This window comes from Mastacembelus armatus, chromosome 16 (assembly GCF_900324485.2).
Source record: "Mastacembelus armatus chromosome 16, fMasArm1.2, whole genome shotgun sequence".
NCBI lineage: Eukaryota > Metazoa > Chordata > Actinopteri > Synbranchiformes > Mastacembelidae > Mastacembelus > Mastacembelus armatus.
This window is the reverse complement of record NC_046648.1, coordinates 8,416,527-8,438,157: the sequence shown is the minus strand read 5'-3', so window position 1 is coordinate 8,438,157 and position 21,631 is coordinate 8,416,527. Positions and strand designations below refer to the sequence as shown.

At 40.8% G+C, this 21,631-nt stretch overlaps 1 long non-coding RNA gene across 1 annotated transcript in view; it reads right to left on the bottom strand.

Moving 5' to 3' along the window:
- Positions 1-13,867: 13,867 nt before the first annotated feature.
- LOC113122067 (uncharacterized) overlaps positions 13,868-21,631 on the bottom strand; it is a 56,104-nt gene continuing 48,340 nt past the window's right edge. Inside the window, exon 3 of the long non-coding RNA XR_003294824.1 lies at positions 13,868-13,970. This is a non-coding gene — a long non-coding RNA (uncharacterized LOC113122067). The remainder of the gene's footprint in view (positions 13,971-21,631) is intronic.

Genomic DNA, 21,631 nt, shown 5'->3' with positions numbered 1-21,631 from the left:
GCCTTATCATAAAGTATGGGTGATACATGTAGCCTGCCTCTGCAGATTTAGTGGAATTTATGTGTTGTAACTACTTTAAAACACAAACTGATGTTTTTACTGGCAACCATTGCTATATATTATACCTGATCCTCTATTTCCGGGCTCTAACAGTCCAATTAAAACTATAGGCCAAAAATTATGTAAACATACAATGATCACCAAGAAAGGGTTAGCTGAGCTTAATGTCCTATACCATCCCAGCCTGAAGAGCTACCACAGCAGTGCTTCTTTTACTACAGTCTCACGGTTATTGTGTGAAAGCCCTTAGCTTCCAAAAAGAACAAAGAGCTACTCATAAAAAATAGTCCCAAATATACCAACATTATCCTTGCAGAAGAAAACAAGACCCAAGCACAAAAAACACAATCACATCAGAGACACTGTCCTAATTTTAGAAGATAAGACCTCTGTCAAAGGCAATTGTGCTCTTTTATTTCCCTTTAACCAAATCAGGAAATCCTTGCCAAGAGTTTTCTCCTCACTTTAAAACAGATTTGTGAGGAAGGGAATCAAATATATCATCCAGTAGTGAGTCATGTTTTGTTAAGTATTATTTAAAAATATAGATAATATAAAATATAGATAATAAAATATAGATATAAAATATCAGAGTGTGTAAATAAGGAAAAGAAAACAAGAAGGTGATTGCGGAGGTGTCGTGCAATCCAGTCAGACACTGATCTACTGCAACATTTCAACCCACTGTTATTGCCCAGACTTCTGTCTCAGGACAGTTCTTCCAGGGTGGCTGGTGGTGATCGACGAGCAGTGGCGTCAGCACAAGCTATCTTTCACCGCTGCCTCCACTGCCCCCGCTTATGGTCATCTATCCTCTGTGGGTGTCTGCACTGTCTGAGGCTGCTCAGAGAGGCTGGGTGGCCCAGACGACAGATGACCACTGGCTTATTGGGAGGAACACATTCATCTGCTGAGTGGAGTCCTCTCTCTGATCTTTTCATCTTTTCACCTTCCTCTTCTCCCTTTGTGCATGCATTTCATTTTATTCCCTAGAGAGTGCGCTGTTTAAGATCAGGAGCTGCTCGACAGCCTCCGGGAGATGCTTTAATTTCAGGAACATAAGAGGGGAGCAGAGGAAAAGCAGCAGTAAAATCACAATGTTGGTGGATGAAAAAGAAAGAGAGCGGGAGGGAGGACAGGAAGAGGAAGGGACATATGTCAGATATGCACCAGTGCTCTCTTTATACAAGGCAATTTGTTAAAATAATAAAGCCCAGCCTTGCGCTGAAGGTTGAGCCCACTATAAACCTCACAGGGAGACAAAAACACAGGCCACGGGTCTGAGGTATCTTCAGCCATATAAACAAAACAAATGCTCTATTATGTCAGTGTCCACTTTATTATCTGCGTTGAATTCTTTGGAAAGAGTTAATTGGTTTCTTTTAAACTCAGACACAATGATATATTTTATCATCATACTAAAAGCCTCTCATGAATCACTTAGCTACAACAGAAGCATGAAGACTGCTCTATGTAAGCCTCATCGCTTTCCTGGGCATTAGAATCAGACTGTGACCAGATACGCCAATGCATTATGGGATGGGAGGAAATTAGAGCCAAACGGGCATCCTAAATCTGACAAAGTTCATAAGAGGTTCTGTTCCTTCTGAAATGGATAATGACCCTCTCCCCCAGGACATTCAGTAAATGGATAATTTGTTGGTTAAATTCTGAGCCAGGAAGATATGGCATCATCCAAGGTGGGAGACATTTGTGTGATTAAACATTTCAAACTTTCTGGAGTCGATAGGAGTAACATGAGTGAATCACGAGCCAATGAAGAGGTAACTAACTGTGCAAGGAGAGATTCATTAATACTCACAGTGACATACCTAAGCCAAGCATGGTCCCAGAGTATTAATATAAAAGTTATGATGTAGTATTACTAAACAAAAATGTTTCTCTTTCTGTCACTCTTAAATTTAGTACTGCTGTTTTTGTTTCAGTCTACAAAAATTCAAAGCACAAATCAAGTCTAAGAAAGGGACTTCTTTTGGTTTCTTCCAATCTGACACAATGAGCATTACCGCAGTGTTTTATTACACAAAGAAAACTGAGACAATGCTGAGCAAGAGCTGAGTGTGTGATTTTTCTTTACTGACTTTGACAATTTTAGATTTCCAATAACAGTTTGTAAGAACTTTTTACAAAGCTTCTTATAGAGGTATTCCTACATGTTCATGTTGCATTTCTCACTGCAGTATGTGACAGGCGTCAGTCAAGTAAACCTGGCAGACAAACTGTCATGTCTGAAGAGAAGATTGATGTAATAACTGAGGCTTGACACAGAATCTGTCTGAGCACCGGGTGCACACCGCTATGACTCAGCATCCACCCGTATGATGAATATGTTGTCACAATAATTCAATTCAATGTTTTGGATCCCTACACACACTCGGTAAAAGAGTAATTACAAAGTGTTTCAGAATTGAAGGTATAAACAGATTTTAGATGAGGCAATAGCACAAACAAAGATAACACACTTATTCTAAATAACCCACTGGAATTCAACTGAACCAAATTGAATTTTCCAATGACAAGCCATTTTTATAGACTGTGTTCAGAACAAGTTTGTCCTTTAAGTTGTCTCTGTTCTCTCTCTCTCTACCATAAGATTTTTTTGCAGCCAGGGTGCAAGAGGAGACATTCAAACCTGATGTATGCAGCTTCTGCTGCTGTGCTTCTTTGTGACAGTTTTCCAGAGCCCTACCATGCAGTGAATGTCCAGAGCAATGAGCCATGTGCAGGAGACAGAGTACTGCACTGGCAGGCTAAATCCTGTCCTGCAGCCATTCTTCTTCTTGGATAAAGTGCTGCATAACAAACACTGGCCCTGGTGCATGTACAATACAGTCATCCAGATTCTAATATGAAGAGTTAGTGAAGGATGAGGAGGGAGAGAAAAGGGGCTCAAGGTGGATGTGAATAAGTTGTAATAATGCTCTGTTCGATGCACAACTCTAACCATATTTGACCTGAATCCAACATTTCCATCTTTTGTCATTATATCTACTGACTAGATAAACGTTACTAGTAAAAAAGGTCTTGTTCTATAGACCCATTTTAGATCAGCAATCATGATCAGCACTAATCTCAGTGAGGAATGAATTATCTTTCATGTGGCTACTTTACAATAAAGGCTTCCTTGTGTTTTGCAAGTTAAATGCTTTTAATGTGAAGCAGCAGCAGTATCAACTGTTAGGATAACATTGCAGTTCCGATATAATATAAAGAGAGTAAACATTTGGCCCGATATCACAATGAAACTAATAGGAGTTCATAAATTCTTGAATTAAGGGGAGACAAATATCAATGGTTATGTGAAGTGCCAGATCTTATTTTGCCTCTGCTGTAAAATCAATCAATAGCAGCAGCCGGTCCTGGTGTTCGACAGTGGAGAACTGCTTACTTTTCATTTGAACTGTATGTAATCAATCCCAGCCTGAGAACGGCCAGGACCCTTTCCAAACTAAGTGGGGAAACAGTGGGATTACTAGCTCTGTAGCATTTATAAATTGAGCAGAACAAGAAGAGGGCCACCCAGAGACTCCCGCTCAACGTAATTACACTGGCTGGCCAATAAATCTGACCCAAAGATCTTTTACAGTACCACTGCATGCAGTAAATTCAGCTGTGATCCCCTTTTCCTACATCTCCTTTTCCATTACAGAAAAAGTTAACGTTTTTGTTGCTATCTACAGTGGAAAAAGCTGAACAACAGACAAACAGTGATTTTATACATCTACACTGTGTTGACTCATACATACATGCATGGCAGCACAGTGTGCTGGGAGTCTGCCTTTAGGAGCCTTGAAACGGGTTAATATGAAAGTGCTCTTGAAATCCATTTAATGTTATTCACATTTGAAAACATCAAGGACACATGAGCTCTTTAAAAGTCCAGAATTGACTTAAGGACTACATGCACTGTCTCTGGGGACATTTAGAAATGAAAAATGTCAGACAAATATATAAGGCCAGTTACTAATCCTCATGACATTGAGGCAGCCCAAGGATAAGTGATTCTGTTATCCCATGTGTGTATGCCGGTCTTTCATGCATACCGTAAGGCCACACAGAGCAAACATAAATCTTGACCTCTGCTGTAGTGTCTTGGCGGTTGCCTTGCTGTACTTCTCTAAATAGTGTAAATGCCTGTAACAGCAGCTGTCACTCTCTCTGTTTTGTTATTATTACAATAATAACAATAATGATCATAATAATACAATTATTACAACACAGTAAAACCTTCTTTTTCTAAGATTTGGAACAATGTTGCCCAAAATGGATGATCACCTAAATTAAGTCAAGAATCTCTGGACTGGTGAACTGTCCAGGGTGTACCCCTGCCCTGTGACCCTAAATAGAAATAGGTGTATATAGATAATGGATGAAATGGATCTTTCTCTGGATTGCAACCTGTTTAGTGTGAAATTAATGGAAAGAGAATTCCATGTGTATTTTTAATTCTCTAAAAACAAAGCCAACATAATCCAATTATTGGGTCTCTCTCCAAGGCTTTTTAAAATGAATAACCATCTCAGGTCGAAAAACAGTTTTTGACTCATGCTGTTTCTAGTTGCATCACCTTTTATCACTTATGATTTGCAGTTGTGATAAAAATAAATGTCTAGACAGCTCTATGGAGCAGTGATTAATTCAGGGGACCAGCTAGTCTGGTCTGGATAAGAGGGGCTCAGAAAATAATAAGCACAGAGTAAAAAGTCAAAACCTGGGAAAACAGAGGTGACATTGTTTGCCTGTAACCAAGTTAGTGTCAAAGTAGTTTCATTGCTATCTGTAGATGACTAAAGCATACTATTAACCTTTGTGGAAATGGCTTTTGAGCCCTCCCGGGGGGTGGTGGAGTGTGTATGTGTGTGTGTGCGTGTGTGTGTAAGTGTGTGGCCATCCACCTCTCTTTTTATTGCTGTGGGGATATTAAACTGAGCTCACTATGTGCGCACATCTAAACATCAACAACCAGGACTTCCCCGTCTGTGTCAGGCACACAAAGCTGCAACTTCATCAGACCTGCAGTGCTGCCAAACACGGCACCCGCTTCACAAGAAGCACCTGAGCAAAACATACCACAGATTTTTTTTTTTTTATTTTACACAGAAAGAATACTGAGGCATGTCTGCTATCACAGTTAGGATTTGCAAGAACAGTGTAATTTGGCTGCCTCTGGTGCAGTTTAGTGTGAATGCAGCCCTGGAGGCATGTTTGTTGTTTTTCTTATGAACAGCACATTGTAGACTGCAATACCCTGTGCGCAAACTCACTTTCGTGGGATTAATTGTGTAGGTTCTTGTAAAATATTACCCAGTCTGCTTTAACACCCAATATCGATGTGGGGGAAGCAGTAAATTACAGTTCGGGACTATAAAAATGACTCAAATAATACAGTTTACTTTTCGCTTAGCATGGTCATAACTCATGAGTCCCCCAGGCACTGGTCCACAAGCCCACAGGCTGTCCACAGCTGAATTTAAGTTTGCATTAACTACTATATCTTAAAATCATCTAAACAACAGCTCTACATTTGGGCTTGTGAAAATTAAGATCTAAAATTAGATATGCTAGAAACAATTAGTGATACATACTTGTATCTAATCTTTTATCTTTTCATCTAATTTTCAGGTTGTACTATAGCTACAAACTCTTGACATTCATTCATTAAAAAGAAATGTTTCTGGCTTTCGTTGATTCTTTTGTTATTTATATGTTTTATTTACTTTCGAAAGTTGAAATCTGAACCTAATTTGTTCTAATAAAAGATTAAAAAGGATTTGATAAGATGCTATGTCAACTCTATGTTATATATAAAGCCAATTCACATAGCAATGCACATCTTTCTAAATCAATCTATCATTTAGAGCACTAGCATGATGCTATTTGGTGTGGCTTTAGGTTTCATGGATTGAGGATTAGAGATTTTGGAAAAAGTCTGAAAATGGCTTTCCAAACGTCCATGTAAAAGTTACACTTTACATTTATGTCTCCTCATACATGCTGCTAGAAAGGGTAAATAGAGATTTTTCAAAGGAATATGGAGTAATAAAGTGTGATAAAGGAATAAAGACATAGGGCAAAATGAGAGACCTCAATAAAGATAGATAGTGAGGAAGAGACAGAGGAGGTGAAAGTCAGAGCAGGTGAGAGACAGAACCTCAGTTGGATTTGTAGTAAGGCTAGGCTGCCTTCTGGTGCTACGTGACCAGCCTACACCGGTAAGGCAAGAAGGCTTGGGCTTATCTCAGTGCACACAAGCAGCTCTGCTGGCAAAGGCACCATGGCATGACTGTGGGTGCTGTTGTCAGACCGTGACGAATAGCTCTTACTCTCTCTCTCTCTTCACTCACTTTCATTCTCTCTCACTCATTCACTCACTGCCTCCCTAGTTCTCACTCAGTAAGTTTGGAAGAGCATGTAAAGGTTTGATAGTGATGCACAACATGGGGATGATTCATACTTAAGGTGGATTTCAAAACACACGAGTAGTCTCTTTTGAGTGAGCATTCCACAGTGGCTGTAATAACAGCATGTGAGCACTGAATATTTCCATTTGTTCTATTTAAATGTTACGCTAATGCCCAAATGGATAAACACAGGGGTTCATTTCTATGTAAACAATGTTCGCTAAAACTCGAAATTTCTATTCTAACCTGCCTCTTTTAGGATAAGTAAAGCAAACATGATGCACTTGACCACAGCCTGGAGTGCTACAGCAAAGACTCTGAATTTAATACATTTGCAAAAAAAATTCCTCATAAAGGAATTTCTTATCTTTTGATACATTAAACTAAAAGTTAGCAAGTAAAAATTCAAATAATCCAGTGAATACTGCACCAATAAGGTTACACATAGTGTTCCCATCTCCTTTAAAAATTGTCACAGATATGTAAGTTGCCAAATCTCCATGGAAAAAAAAAAACAGAAAGGCATCCGACAGTAGCTTGTGTGTAATTACCACCCTTGGCTGCGATCTGAATGTTTAAGCACGAAAGATGACCCACCTGAGTTGTCAGACAAATACAGTACATCAAACACAAAAACAGAGCAACACCGACATATTGCCAGCAGCTACTGTCAACTGCCACTGTGATTAGCTCTTGCAGTATCATGTTGTAACTGTACAGCTGCTGCTGAATACTGGGAAAAAAATTGTTTTCAAGGACTGCGATGGACTCTCGGTCTGTCCAGGGTGTACCCCTGCCTTTCACCCAAAGAGAGCTGGGATAGGCTCCAGCAGATCCCCGTGACCCTAATTAGAAATGAGCGGGTATAGATAATGGATGGATGGATGGATGTTTTCCTGGATAAGTGCTCCAACTATGTGCTTCCAGTCAAATACAAATATCAGAAGTAAAGGAGCAACAGGATGGCAACAACCAACTTGACACAACCTTCAATCTATTGAATGGCTGCTAATTAAATTCCAGCCACCAAAAGTCCTTCTCATGAAACTGGCTTGGTGGGAACTGCAGTGAGTTAGTGTATTGCTACGCCAGCATCAGCTCCTCCGTTCTTCGACCCACCAGTGAAAATCCAATGAATAACTAACAGGGGAATAATCAGTCACAAGGCAGCAGTGGCAGGGGCTGCCTCTCTCAGGGCGTTAGGGTATGCCAACCTGTGTGGTTCTACTGTGTTTATTAGCATTTCCCCCTGTCAGGTGCTGTAGGTGCTGCGTTAGCAATGTCAGGCTCCTGTTGCTGCCTGCAAACCACGGGGCTGGAATAATTTCAGAAAGACATGAAATGTACCACGTTAAAAAGCACTTTATTTATGTTAGTTTCTGATGAGACTACTGAGTCTCTAAGTTTGACGCTGTTCTTTCAACAAAAGACTATCACTAATTCTAAAGTTTATCAGCTTGAAAATGTAAAGCCTATAGATATATGTTATCTATTATAAAAATGCTTTGCGATCGCAAATTTAGTGAATTTGTTGATCAAGGGCAAATTCTGGGTGTTTGCCTTAAAAACACATACAGTCCAAATCCAAAAAAAAAAAAAGATCGGTTTTGTTATGAGCTGGTTTTGTTATCAATAAGGAGCTCCTCCATCCTTCAAGTACCAGTCAGGTCATTCATGTGTATATTCATGCATAAGCAGGACTTTTGCTGTCTGTCAAGTATGGAAATAGCTCAGACCAGAGCATATTGTGATAAAATGCCTCTCCTGCAAGACTGCAGCCAAGGTTGGTGCCACAGTTTGTAGAAATCTCAAGTGCTGTCCAGCTGTCCTTGAGACAGATTACCCTTCTGCCTGTACCCCCCGGTCAGAGACATAGGAAATACATTAGAGGATAACAAGGTACAGAGTGTGAAGATGAAGAGAGTGAGAGATGAGGAAGAGAGATGAGGAAAGAGAAGGGGAATGGGTGAGGCATCAGAGGAGGAATTGAAGAACAAAATGGCAGAAAAAGCAGAAAAAACTAAACGGGGGAATGAAACTGTGGAGTGATGCATGGAGGGAGAGAAATGCAGCCGCTCTCCTCTTAGAAACCATTATCTGCAGTGACATGCTGTGAAGGCTCTCCCTTTTCAGCCATACAAACACATCTGCAGGAGGGACAGTGGAATCTCTCCCACCTACATGTGCTTACTTAATATAGTCATAAACTGAAGCCATAGTTAATGGTAGACCATGCACACAGAGAATCACTATCAACTGTATACACAGGCATAACGAGCACAAATCAGCCTTTAAAAAAGAGATAGAATCATACGACATGTTGCCAATGAGAACATGGTGTGATGAAAAGTTTTTAATGCAGTGTTTTCTGCAGGAACACTATATGTCATATGTGATGAATCTACAGCTGTAGAGACATCTGGTTCATCTCTGTTTTGGCGTTCTATTCCTGGGTGGAGCTGCAGAGTCGAGGCTACAGGCTGGCTATAATGATGTAAAGGTCAGGCATGGCGGTGGCTGTCAGACAGAGCTGCTGAATCAGTGGAGAGTTGGTGTCAAGTGTCACACTCTCTCAGGACACAACACTGCAGGCATCTGGGATATCACACATATTCCCTCTCTCTTTGCTTCCCTTTCCTTCTCTTCCCTTTCGTTTCCTCTGTTTTCCTTTTGTTTCCTGACTTTTTCTTTCATCTACTATTCCTCCACTTTTCATTCTTCTCCTTCCCTATCCCTTTCCCTTTTGTTCCCCTTTCTCTCTCTCTTTTCCTGCCCCTTTTTTTCCTTTCCTTCACCTTTCTTCCCTTTCTTGTTTGTCACATTTCCTGCCAACACATTTAATCTACAGTACTATACTCTTGAATTAAGACAAATGCCTTCACTCTGAGCTGTTCTGACAGCTTAAATATTGCCCATCTTTCCTCTTCCATCTTCCTTCAATCTTTGCTCTGACGACATCCGCATGGGCGATGAATGGCACTTATCACAACACGTTTAGATACAGCTCCTCTTCATTTTCATTTAAAGGGCACCGCAATGACTGTGAAAATGTAGCATGTTTAGTTAGAATGCCGTGATAATATCAATCAGCACTTGTCCTCAGAGGTGAGAACTGCAGTTGGTGTTGTCCTGGTAGGAGGCTCATTGGTGGGGTTATTAAAATGTCGGTACTGAATGTGCTCTGTACCACTAATGACAGGTCTGTCTGAAGCCTGGCAGACAGCACAGCAAGCTGCCTGCCACATTATTACAATCCCATTAGAATAAATTAGCATGATCAGCCCTGTAGGAGCAACTTGACCTGGGTTTGACAGCACAAATGACACAGGGCCCCATCTAGAGAGAGGAACTAGAGATGGGCCAGTCACTAATCACTGTCTCATTAGATGGTACAAAAGCATAAATGACTGACAGATGCAGTATTTCTGTAGTCATGGTGAAAACTCAGGCCTCAGCCAACGGTAGCGAGAGCAAATGATTAACATCTATGACTCATAGCTTTAGAGGCAATCGTGTTTCATTTAATGGCTGAATGACTGTAACTTGTGACCCTACACTTTTAAAAAGAGCCCAGCGCTGCCACAGAATGGATAATGGCTGATATGAATGAGCTAAAATAGCAACCTGTCCTGCCAAGCTTTTATCCCACAATTTCCATTATTGATTATTGCGAGCTGAACTGACTATAGATCACTCTATTCTCCAGTCAATGCCTGTACCCAGGAGCCAAGTCGATACATGATGACTCTGTAGAAAGCTTATCAGAGTGTGCCACCAGCAGGTTGGAAAGACACAACTTCCCCTGCTCTTGGTGATGACCCCATGTGATATAAGCTCCACTGACACAGCCCTTGCCATGAGAACAGCCATCACTGCTGTAAAGTTTTAAGCAGCTGCACTGATTTACATGACTAATCGCAGACTGGACAAGTTCAAGGACATGCAAGGAAATTCAAATTCACCAAGAACTTAAAAGAACAGTAAGAGTATTCCAGAGTTTGGGACCCACCACTGCAAAGGAACAATCACTGTTTGCACCTAGACCGTGGGACCTCTAGCAGATGTCAGCCAGCAGAACGTAGAGCTCTGCTGGTTTGGTGAGAGCTTGAAATCTCACATAACTATGAAGTTGCCAGGCCATTAATTGCACTAAAAGCAGACAACAGAAACTTAAACTGAAAAACTGAAATGTACAGGGAGCAAGTGCAGGGAGTACCGGACAGGGGTGATATGACCATGCTTATGACTGTTAGTCAGCAAGCGAGCTGCAGCGTTCTGCACAAGTTGCAAGCAATACAGACAAGCTTGGTTAATTTCAACATAAAGAGCGCTGCAATAATTGAGCCGGGAACTAATAAAAGCCTGAATGGTTTTCTCCAGGTCACTGTGGTTCAGGAAGGGCTTAACCTTTGCAAGGAGGCATAGTTAATTTGTTTATGGAAATTTAAGCTATTGTCTAAGGTCACCCCCAAATTTTTGACCGTCTGTTAAAGTAAGGGGTCAGAGAATCAAGACCAGGAGCTGCAATACTGGAGAGGTTGGAGGTGCCAAACAGGATACATTCTGTTTTGCTCTCGTTCAAACTAAGAAAATTCTGTGACAGCCACAGTTTGATGTCATCCAAACATCTGTGGATGGATGTGAGTGCATCAGAAGAATTTGCATACAGATCAAACATTGCATTTTGCAATAATCGACCCTAAAGTTAACATATACAGAGAAAATAGAACAGGGCCCAAAATGGAACCCTGTGGCACACCAGAGGTCAGGGGAGCTGGAGAAGAGGAAAGGTCACCAATCATAACAGAGAAATTTGTCCTATTTGTTAAATAGGACCTAAACCACTGTAGCACAGGTCCGTGAAAGCCAACTTGCTGTGATAAACGTGTCAGGAGGATGGAGTGGTCCATAGTATCAAATGCTGCAGTGAGGTCCAGCATCACTAGCAGCACAGGTTTCTTAGAATCAAGGGACAGGAGGATATCATTCTGAACCTTTAGGAGAGTGGATTCAGTGCTATGACATGTTCTAAAACCAAATTAGAATTTGTCAAAGACATGATTTCTTTCCAAAAAAGAATGCAATTGGATGAAAACAACCTTTTCTAAAACCTTAGAAAGGAAAGGTAAATGGGACAATGGTCTAGAATTTGACAGACATGCAGGATCAAGTTTAGATTTCATGAGGAAAGGCCTGACCACAGCATGCTTAAAACATCTGGGACAGATCAGGTATGAGGTCTAGATGCTGTATTTATAGTAAGCTTAACCTTATAGTAAACTTATTCAATTCAGGAAAGTACAACATGATTTGTTCTCAGGCATCAGAACATAATGTCCCAGTGTGGGCCGACGCAGTGAGATGATGCCGGGTAACCAAAACTGCCCAATCAATGAGTCACGCATCAGCCTGTCTGGTGAACAAGAAACTGCCTAGAGGTAACAAGGTCTAATCTTTTTTGGTAGTCTGGACACTAGGTGTAGAAGTGACTTAAATCACACATAAAGACAAAGTAATATGGAGAAATGATTGTCCACACATAATTTTTTTTACCTGACATGTACAGCACAGAGGTTAGTAAACAGTCAAATGTTCTGTCCTCTGCCACAATATAACAGTGTCAGATATTCAAACTCCAACACTCACACTGTTATTCATATCATCAAGGACACTATTAACTCTATGGTCATGAGCTTTGGGTCATGATCGAAAGGACAAGATCTCGGATACAAGTGGCTGAAATGAGCTTCTTTCGCAGGGTGGCCGGGTGCTCCCTTTGAGTGAGGAGCTTGGTCACCCGGGAGGAGCTTGGAGTAGAGCTGCTGCTCCTCCACATCGAGAGGAGCCAGCTGAAGTGGCTCGGGCATCGGTACTGGATGCCTCCTGGGCGCCTCCCTGGTGAGGTGTTCCGGGCATGTCCCACCGGGAGGAGGCCCCAGGGAAGACCCAGGACACGCTGGAGAGACTATGTCAGTCGGCTGGCCTGGAAACGCCTCGGTTTCCCATGAGCTGGAGGAAGGGTCCAGGGAAAAGGAAGTCTTGGCATCCCTGCTTAGGCTACTGCACCCGTAACCTGGACCCGGATAAGTGGAAGAACATGGATGGATGGATGGCACTATTAACTCTGAGCAACATGTTTTTGTTTTCTTCTGCTTCTGCACTTTTTAAAAATTTTGTGTGCTTTGTTCATTGCTTTCTTGTATTCTGATATTTTGTTTCATTCTGTGTTTTTCCCCTCTGTGATTATCCAGATTCTATTACCCTTAAGCTACAGTGACCCTATTTAACCTGGTTTTTCTCTTGAGTTTCTGATGTTTAAAAACATTTGTCCACCCTGTGCAATTTATCTTATACACTACACTATATAGGCACATTCTGCCAACATGTAGTATTACAGCAGCTCGCTTTTGCAGTCATTAAAAAGAAGTGAAGAGAAAAGTCATAAAACAGCAACAAGCCCTAAGAATGTCACTAGACATGCACAAGAATGAGCAAAAAGAACTTTCCCATTACCTTCAGTGATTCGGCAGCATTGAGAAATCCTGGTTGCCTATTCTTTTTTGCATGCTCATTCTTTCTGATCTTGACCCTAGCAGCTTTGCTAACCGAATCACATCAATGAAGTGAGAAGAGATGCACTGCATTTATGAGTTTGGAATTAGTTTAGCTCAAACTCATTTCATCATCTCTGAGAAGTCAGCTCCCTGAAGTGTACTTATTATCACAGTAGCAACTTACCCTCCAACACAGAAATACACCCCCACTACCTCCACCACCACCCACCAAAAATAGGATTCATCACGGGAATAAATCTCATCAGTCACGTAATTATGATTTGTAGGCAGGAAACGATTCAGAAGATGAGAGATCAGGGGAGTCAGCGGTGGAAGTAACATGGTGAAGTTTGCCCAAGTAAGAAGTTCAACAGTTCAGAGAGTGCATGAACTTTGAATGTCTGCACACACACAAACACACACACACACACACACACACACACACACACACACACACACACACACACGCTATAAAAATAACATTCCCCAGAAGGCTGGTAAAAAGCGATAATGTACTGTAATTGCTGGACATAAAATTCTCCTGTAAATACATAGATGAAATATGTATAGCTGAAATATGATGAAATTGTTTAAAAAAGAAGTGACTGCCACATGAGTTTGTGGATGCATTTAGATAATTTCTCTGGCACTTCTCTGCATTAATTGTTAGCATAAAGTTTATATGTGTATAAATCTGGTACAAGCGACATCATCAGTTGCTACACATACAGACTTACCTATGGTGTAGCCTCTCTTCAGCTCGCCACACCGGGGGCTGCGGCGCTGGGAGTTAGTGGTGTTGTTTTCCTGCACTGCGAGGACAGTGGTTGTCTTGGCAACAGGTGGTGCAGCCTTGCTGAGGGGTGAGGCTGGCACCAGGGTTGGGGAGAAACCCTGACTGGAAATATCCACCGACTGAGACTTCTTCTTCAGTCTGCAAGGGTACAAAACAGAAGACATCATTGTTATGCTTATAAGCCGTTATATCTGACTGTGTGATCAGATCTGTGACCTTCACTCTTCGAGGGCAGGAGGAATCAAAGCATATTTGCATCTGAGGCTGCTGGTGTCACTGTGTTGTGTCACAGAAATGTAATCATGCAATTTTTGCAGCAGCAAGGAAGTTGAAGGAAAGAATCAATAGGGTAATCACATCCTTGTTGAAGGAGAATTTATTAGCAATGCTCTGCTTGTACGGTACGGAGGCGTCTTTACAATAATAAGGGATGAAGCAGTGCAGCAGGGGGTGGGGTGGGGGGTGGGATGATTCTGTGGAAATGATTTGGTTTAAATTCAGCTTACTTTGTCTTAGGAAGACATCCAAGGACTTTTTACATAAGGTCCAGAATACTGGTCCAATGCTTTTTTCTAGGTCCTATAAAAGGTACAAATGCAAATCAGATTTGAATTTCTTTACACTTGCTCCCCATCGAACTCAAGATTCTTGTGTTGACACTGAGGGCTCTGCATGTCCACGCACCTGACACCATTAGCTCTACTGTAGGCCTTGGGATCAGTAGGAGCATAAAGTTCTCTGATTAAGATTTAAAATGCTGACATTTTGCAGCAATATGTCCTCATTTCAGTGGAATCATTTCAGAAGAAGAGTAGAAGAAGATTCTGTAGCTGTATGGCATCATTCACTTTTTGTTGACTCTTTTGTTGGACACTGTTCAACAAAAAGCTTGGTTTGGGAAATGTTATGTCACAAGAACTGATGGTAAAATATCTTATTTCTGAAAGCTGCATGAATATTTTGTCCCAGTAGTGATTGTACAAACACATTTTCTAACAGACTGTTAACAAGTTTGTTATCGGAGAGCTTTATTTTCCCACATCATTGATCTTTCATTTAACAAAATAAGTGTCATAGCTCATCAGCTGCTGCTGTTTGCCAATTTGCCCTGTGAGTTTTCATTACATTGGTTTCTGCATGAATGAGTGAATGTCACTCACTGTAAGGTCATCACAAAATTAGAATGCTAAAGCTTTTCGAGACACTACGCTGCTTTTGATGCAATTTATGGTATATTTATTTTTCTGCAATAGCTATTCAATGAAGTGAATTACTTCTCTGTACAGTAGTTTTCTTCTTTCTTAGGGCTGCAGTTTGTCTATGCTGGTATCAAATTGTAATATTTACTATACAGCATTCCTAAATAACCTTCCTTACGCATTGTCTTTTGCAGTAAAAGGCTAGAATTAGGTTATCCTAGTTAAAATGAATCAAGAGGTCAAATCAAACTGGCCAACAACAAAACTCAAAGTCTGTTAAAAGGATGATGAGAGCCTGGGTTCAACATTTATAAATGAGTTCACTGGGCTAATCTGAACAGCTAATCCCAAACCTACAGCAGTAGGTCTATCCACACCCAATTCCCCCACCCAGACAAACTGCACTCAAATACTAGTGCACAAACACATAAGAGAGAAAAAACAAACCAAGATCAATCTCAAGTGTTCCAGGAAAAACTTAGTGAAAAAAAAGTAAAAAATGGCTCCTGAAACACTATCTATCTATCTATAGTCTGAAAAAGTCCTGAAACAGCAATAAGATTCCCAGCAATCTACCCCTCGCACTCACTTTCAATCATTCCAGCAAAACTGCTGAAGTGAACAGAATCCTTCTGGCCATTTCACCCAAGTGTCCATCCTTTGATGGGCCAAAGCAACACACATGACATAATGTCTAACTGGCTAATGAAAATGCCTAATCTCTATGGAAATGCTGTCCATCACCGTATATCTTCTTTCTAAATCGAATAAACCCTAACAGTCTGGAGAGGGAGGCAAACAGAGCGGGCCGAGCTGTGAATAAACACCAGGAGAAATTATGTTCTGCTTCACAGAAGTGTTCCCTAAAGTCTATTCAGTTAAATCACACACACACACACACACTCACTCACACACACACACACACACACTGACCATTTTCTGTTTCTATAATCCACTAAAACCAAAAAGCCCCAAAAGGACCACGTTCCTTTTTTCATTGATTTTCTCATTTATGCTTTATCTTTTCTTTACAGAATTGCACATAGAGGAAGTTTTTCAGTAAGCTAAACAAATGAAGAAGAAGTTGGCTGGATATGCCAGATTGTGCTAATGACTATTTTGAGGAAGCTGTTTGTTTGGGTAGCACATAATGAGGTTGGAGAATGAGTGAGAGAGAGAGAGAGAGAGAGACAGAGATAGAGACAGAGTGTGTAAAGCTCTGTGAAGTCTATCTCCACTCCCTTAGGAGTTTGTACTAATTACTGTCTCATGAAGCTCCTCTTCTAGCTCTGTTTCACTGAGCCACAAGGCCAAACAGCATTAGTGTGTGTGTGTGCGTGCATGTGTGTGTGAGGGAGAGAGAGATCACATGGAAAGAAGAGACAGAATCGATGAAAGATGGAAACAGAAATGGGTAAACACATTGACAATGTATGTGTGAAAACAGAATATACAAGCTTGTGTGTGTGTGTGTGTGTGTGTGTGTGCAGCACGTGTGTACAGTTCATTCATGCTTTTCTACAGCAGCAGACAGCAGAGTTTGATCAGTGGATAGTTTACACATGGAGCACTTTTTTGCATCCATGTTTTATAAAGAAATTTACAGGCATAGATGCAGTATAACCTATGCACAATGTGACAATGCAGCACACAGCAAAGAAAATAAACATAGCATTTATATTATTTGTCACCAACACTAATGCAACTTTGAGCAGGCTAATATATGTTCTTAAACAGCACAACACTCACTTTTGACAAGGCTATACTAATTTAAGTAGCTACCTGTTGTGGTGCATGTTACCTACACTCAAAGAGCAAGCAAACGGTGTGTTTGAAATCCTAACCAGCAAATTTTAATAAGTCTGAAGACACATTGGAGTTTCTCTTTATGAGACCTGTGGTTTCATTTTTTTCAAGACTTATAGTAACTGTGCAAGTGCAGAATTTTATAAGTTATTAACATGTCGCTGCTTGTTTTATTATACACATAAAACATTTTATATTAAATATTTCCTATTCATTCCTTTCTGTTAAAAATTCTGAGTCTACAGATAAAGTTTTCCGCCTCATTCACTTACATCAGTTATCCCACTGCAACATGTCTAATAATAATTCTAAAATATGTCATCTTATCCTACTATAATAACACAATGTGATGTTTTACGAAAGTGACTGGCCTAGGTCAGACATGCCACAAGTGATAGAACTGTATCTACTGGGGTTTTTTTGCAGGTTGACACTTGCAACCATTTTAAAATTGCCACAGTTACAGTGCTCATTGAGGTAAATTGGTGCTGACATGTGACAAAGCTCTCGGACTCATTCCTGTAATCTCATGTCCGTTCTACCAGCAGAGAATCCTGCTTGTTTTTTTCCTCACTGTCCTCAAACATTCCACCCTTATTTTGGACCCTGCTGCTTTTTTATTTATTTATTTATTTTTAATGTTGCTGCAGTATATGTACTGTAAGGTCAGCATTTTCCTCTGTTTACAGGCTGTCCCCTACTGCCTCAGGCTCTGTACTGTGGTAACAATGTCCAGGTCACACTTATCACCTGTATGGAGCCAAGAGAGGCAATGGCTGTAAGAAAAATGCTGTATAGTATTCTGTTTTCCTCGTTTTTATTTCATTTCACTGGCATTTTTTCACACTTTGAAGTTAATTTATTTTTCACTTACCTGATTTAGGAACATGACTATCACAGCAGGTTTCTATTACGTTATTCTAACTTGTTAAGTTTACTGTAATGATAACCATGCCAAAAACTATCACGCGGAGCTACTAAATTTGACTCAGATAGCATCAACGGCATTTTTGAAAACCTCAGGTGTCAAATTGTGCAAACCGAATTGCTCACAGTTGCAGTTCATTTGAATTCCTGTCAGTGTGATTGGTATGCAAAGACTCAAAAACATGCAGACACTAGGAGGTTGCAGCGTCAGATCTACTGTGTCCTGTAAGTAGCGTTGCCTTGCTGTGCATCAAGCAAGAGAGATTGTGAGGGGAAGCATGCAGAAGGTTAAATGTCCTGACAGAAGGTAATGCATGTAATGATGTAATGAGCACCCTTACAGTCCTTTATCCACATGGCTCACTTTGTATCAAACAGCTTTGCCACCTCACTGATAATGCCACAAACACACTCCTCTCAAACCCAATAAAGGGGCCGTGGTGGAAATTGCAGCAAGATTAAGAAGCTTTTCCTCACGCACCAGTGAGGAACAGGCTCGTCGTGATGCCATTGGTTTAACGTTGGGGTGTTTTATTTTCTGGGTAAACAGGCTTCGTTCTGAGCCATGATTTCACCAATCTCCGTCTCCAATGCATCCACAGAGCTCGAGCACTAAAGAGGAATGAGAGGCGCATGTCAACAAAGCCAGCAGCTATGACAAATTCCTATCTATGAGTAAATGCTTATAAAAAGATGAATAGAGGGAGGGAAAAGCAAAGGCAAACAGACTTAGAAGCATTTTGTTTTCTACCCCACTGTTGTGATCTGACCTAAACTAGGCGGCAGCAGTATACTTGCAGACCTGCCAGACTGGCATCGCTAAGATTATCCGACTCTGCAGGGATCCACGTGGTTTGGCAAAGGATGCATAAACAACGGGAAATTTGGGGCTAAGTCAAAACATGCTTATCGCTCCCCTACTAAGAGGGATTAGACCTATAAAAAAGGGTGCTGCATTTGCATTGCCTTCCATTCCTCCTCTTTGCTTCACTTCCCACTCTTTGCCTTGCAGCAACAACATAACACATTTTTTTAGGGAATTGATGTTTACATATAGCTGCAGATAAGGTGCTGTGCTATATAAAGCCAACCCGGGGAAGGCTGGCTTGACGTCATTCTCTGTTACAGAGCTGGCAGCAGAATGACCTGTCTGACAGTAATAATGTCTTAGAGTCCCAATAGTCTGAATGCTGCTTATGTACCTTTGAAAGAAATGGGAAGAAACAAAATGTATCACATGTATTTACTGCATAGAAACCCTATTTAATGAAAACACATGGGGTATCAAAATGTCCCACATTGATTGATTGGTGATTGAAGGAATATAAGAGATCAATAGGTACTGCTCAAGGATCACATCTGTATTCAAGGTAGCGATGTCATCCTTATACACTGTACATATTCTTCTTTCAAAACTGCAGGAATTGATATTTTTATTGCTTAAAGGTGCACTAATCAGTAATTTTAATTGAAAAATGAACTAAATACCCAAATGACAATATGTAATCTCTAAAGTGTCGCCTATAGCAACAAACCCATAGACAACTGTCACCGAACTCTGCATTTCCCCTCAGCTGTTCTATTATCTTTCAGCTCATTGTTTTGATTTTATGGCCCACAGCTTTAATGCCTGGCTCAGTGTCACTGCCCTCATTCCTCCTGCAGCAGCTGTGTTCAAACAATACAAATAAACTGTAGACTACAGCAGTACACTACAGCAGAGTACTAAGACGCAAGATAAGTTTAGAGACTAGCTTTTGAACATAGTAGTCGCATGTACAAAAAGACGACCATCATCTACCACATCCAGGGTCCCATTGTGTGTGGCAAGGTACACTCAGGACAGATCACCTATCACAGGGCCGACATTAGAGACCGACATGCACATCCACACCTTCAGATTTTTTGAGACTCCAATTAGCCTAACCCCAATTTATATGTATTTGGACTGTCTGAAGAAACTGGAGTACCTGGAGAAAACCCACATAGAAAGGCCCAAAGTTGAAACGGGATTCAAACCCAGAACCTTTTGCTGTGAGGCAACAGTCTTAACTACCCCACTATTTTTGGGGTAGTTTTTGCTATAAAAACTTTGCTTGCTTGGTTCGCTCATCGCAAGTGCCCAAAATTGAGTTAATGTGGGTACTCTTGCATATTTATCATGCTATTACAGGATTTTCAGGGTAGGCAGAAGCTGTCTTTGGAAATGTACATTTCAACCTTTCATACAGAAAATACCCCCAAATGTTTATTATGGTTTGGAAATTGTGTTACCCAAATGAGCATTATCGCTAGCTGAATTAGAAATTTCACTTTCTGTCTGGCTGTGTATTGCTTAAAATTCTATGATATGAGGTGTCAGAGACAAAGATGATAGTTTCTCTGAAAACCTTAGTTTGAGGAGCATAAAGAAATGTTACTTCTTGTCTAAACACAAACAGGTATGCTAAATTATAATCCCACATTTGGCAAAATCATGATATACAGTAAAACCCAAACAAATATGAGTGTGTATAGAAAGCAAGAACTGAACATATCCAGCCATAGCCACCATGTTTGACAGCCCTAGTTAATCAATTATGAAATATAAAAACTTGTTATCCTCATCATGGAAACTCCAATAAATGCTCATCAGGTTTACATACAAGAACATAGTCTGGTAATCCCAAAGGAGTAATCTCCAGAGTATGTGCTAATCATCTTGTCAACATCCTCTCATCGTCACACTGTCCATCAAACACGGATCAAATTACTATTTGAAATGGATTGCAGGGATTTTAGTTCCTACAGTCTGCGAGGCAGCCAGGCAGGCAGTCATAACAAAGCAAATGGACAACTGTGACTAGCTTAAGCCTAACAAGAATGAGTCAGTCGCCGCTGAGGCTGCAGGACTGAAACTGTGCTGCTGATACTGACACGCACAGAGAGGACAAGGGCAACAACAACCTGTGGTCATACATGTTAATGAGACCCTCTGATGCATCCAGGCACCTAATGTAATACGGTTGGAGCTCGCCTCTCTCTGCTCCGCTGTCAGACACCTCCACATAATGATGTATGGAGCTCTACACCACATTACACCCATCTGCCCTTGCTAAATGCCAGAGCAGCGATTCTGTGTCAAGAGGTTATGTGGTAGTTTTGACCAATGAGGCTTTAAACTTGGGCTCCCTCAGTATCACAGTGGTGAGAGTGGCAGCTAAAGGAAAAGCCACAACGCGAATAACAAGTGGAATGAAATGAAACGGGATAACCTGGATTATCCTGGATTTGGGATTTATTGTGTGCATTAACTGGAAAAACAACATTGTCATATGGGATATACATGCCCTATAGAAACCACCTGTAAAGCGCCTGTCATTGAGCCAGAGACACATTCACAATGTAAAGCCCACCTCCCTTCTTTTATTTTACTTACTTGTAACACATTAACGAGCTTGTTCTTTATTGGAGAAATGACATGCACTGTTTCTTCACTGAGTGGGTGTCCATTTAGCATTCCACCTCTGCTGAATATCCACAGTGGTTGGATGTCATTTTTTATTCCTCACACATCTCCTGTTTGGCAAATTCTTTTTTCTAGTTTTTTTTTTTTTTTTTTTTGAGACTGCCAACAATCTCTGACACTTTTTATATTGTTTTTGTTTCCCACTGGTGAAGACTGAAAAAGGCCAACTTTTCTACCCTGGATAGATGGGAAAATAAAAAATTGAGATGCTCCGTGTGTGTTCCAGTCATCACTGTATAAAGAAAGCAAAATTGCTACTGGGACAAGATGGAAGTGCAGCTTACAACTAGGGCAAACCTTTGAGTGACCTTGTAGCTGACTGACAAAGCGCTGCTTCTTTCTTTTGGTTTCCTGTGCTA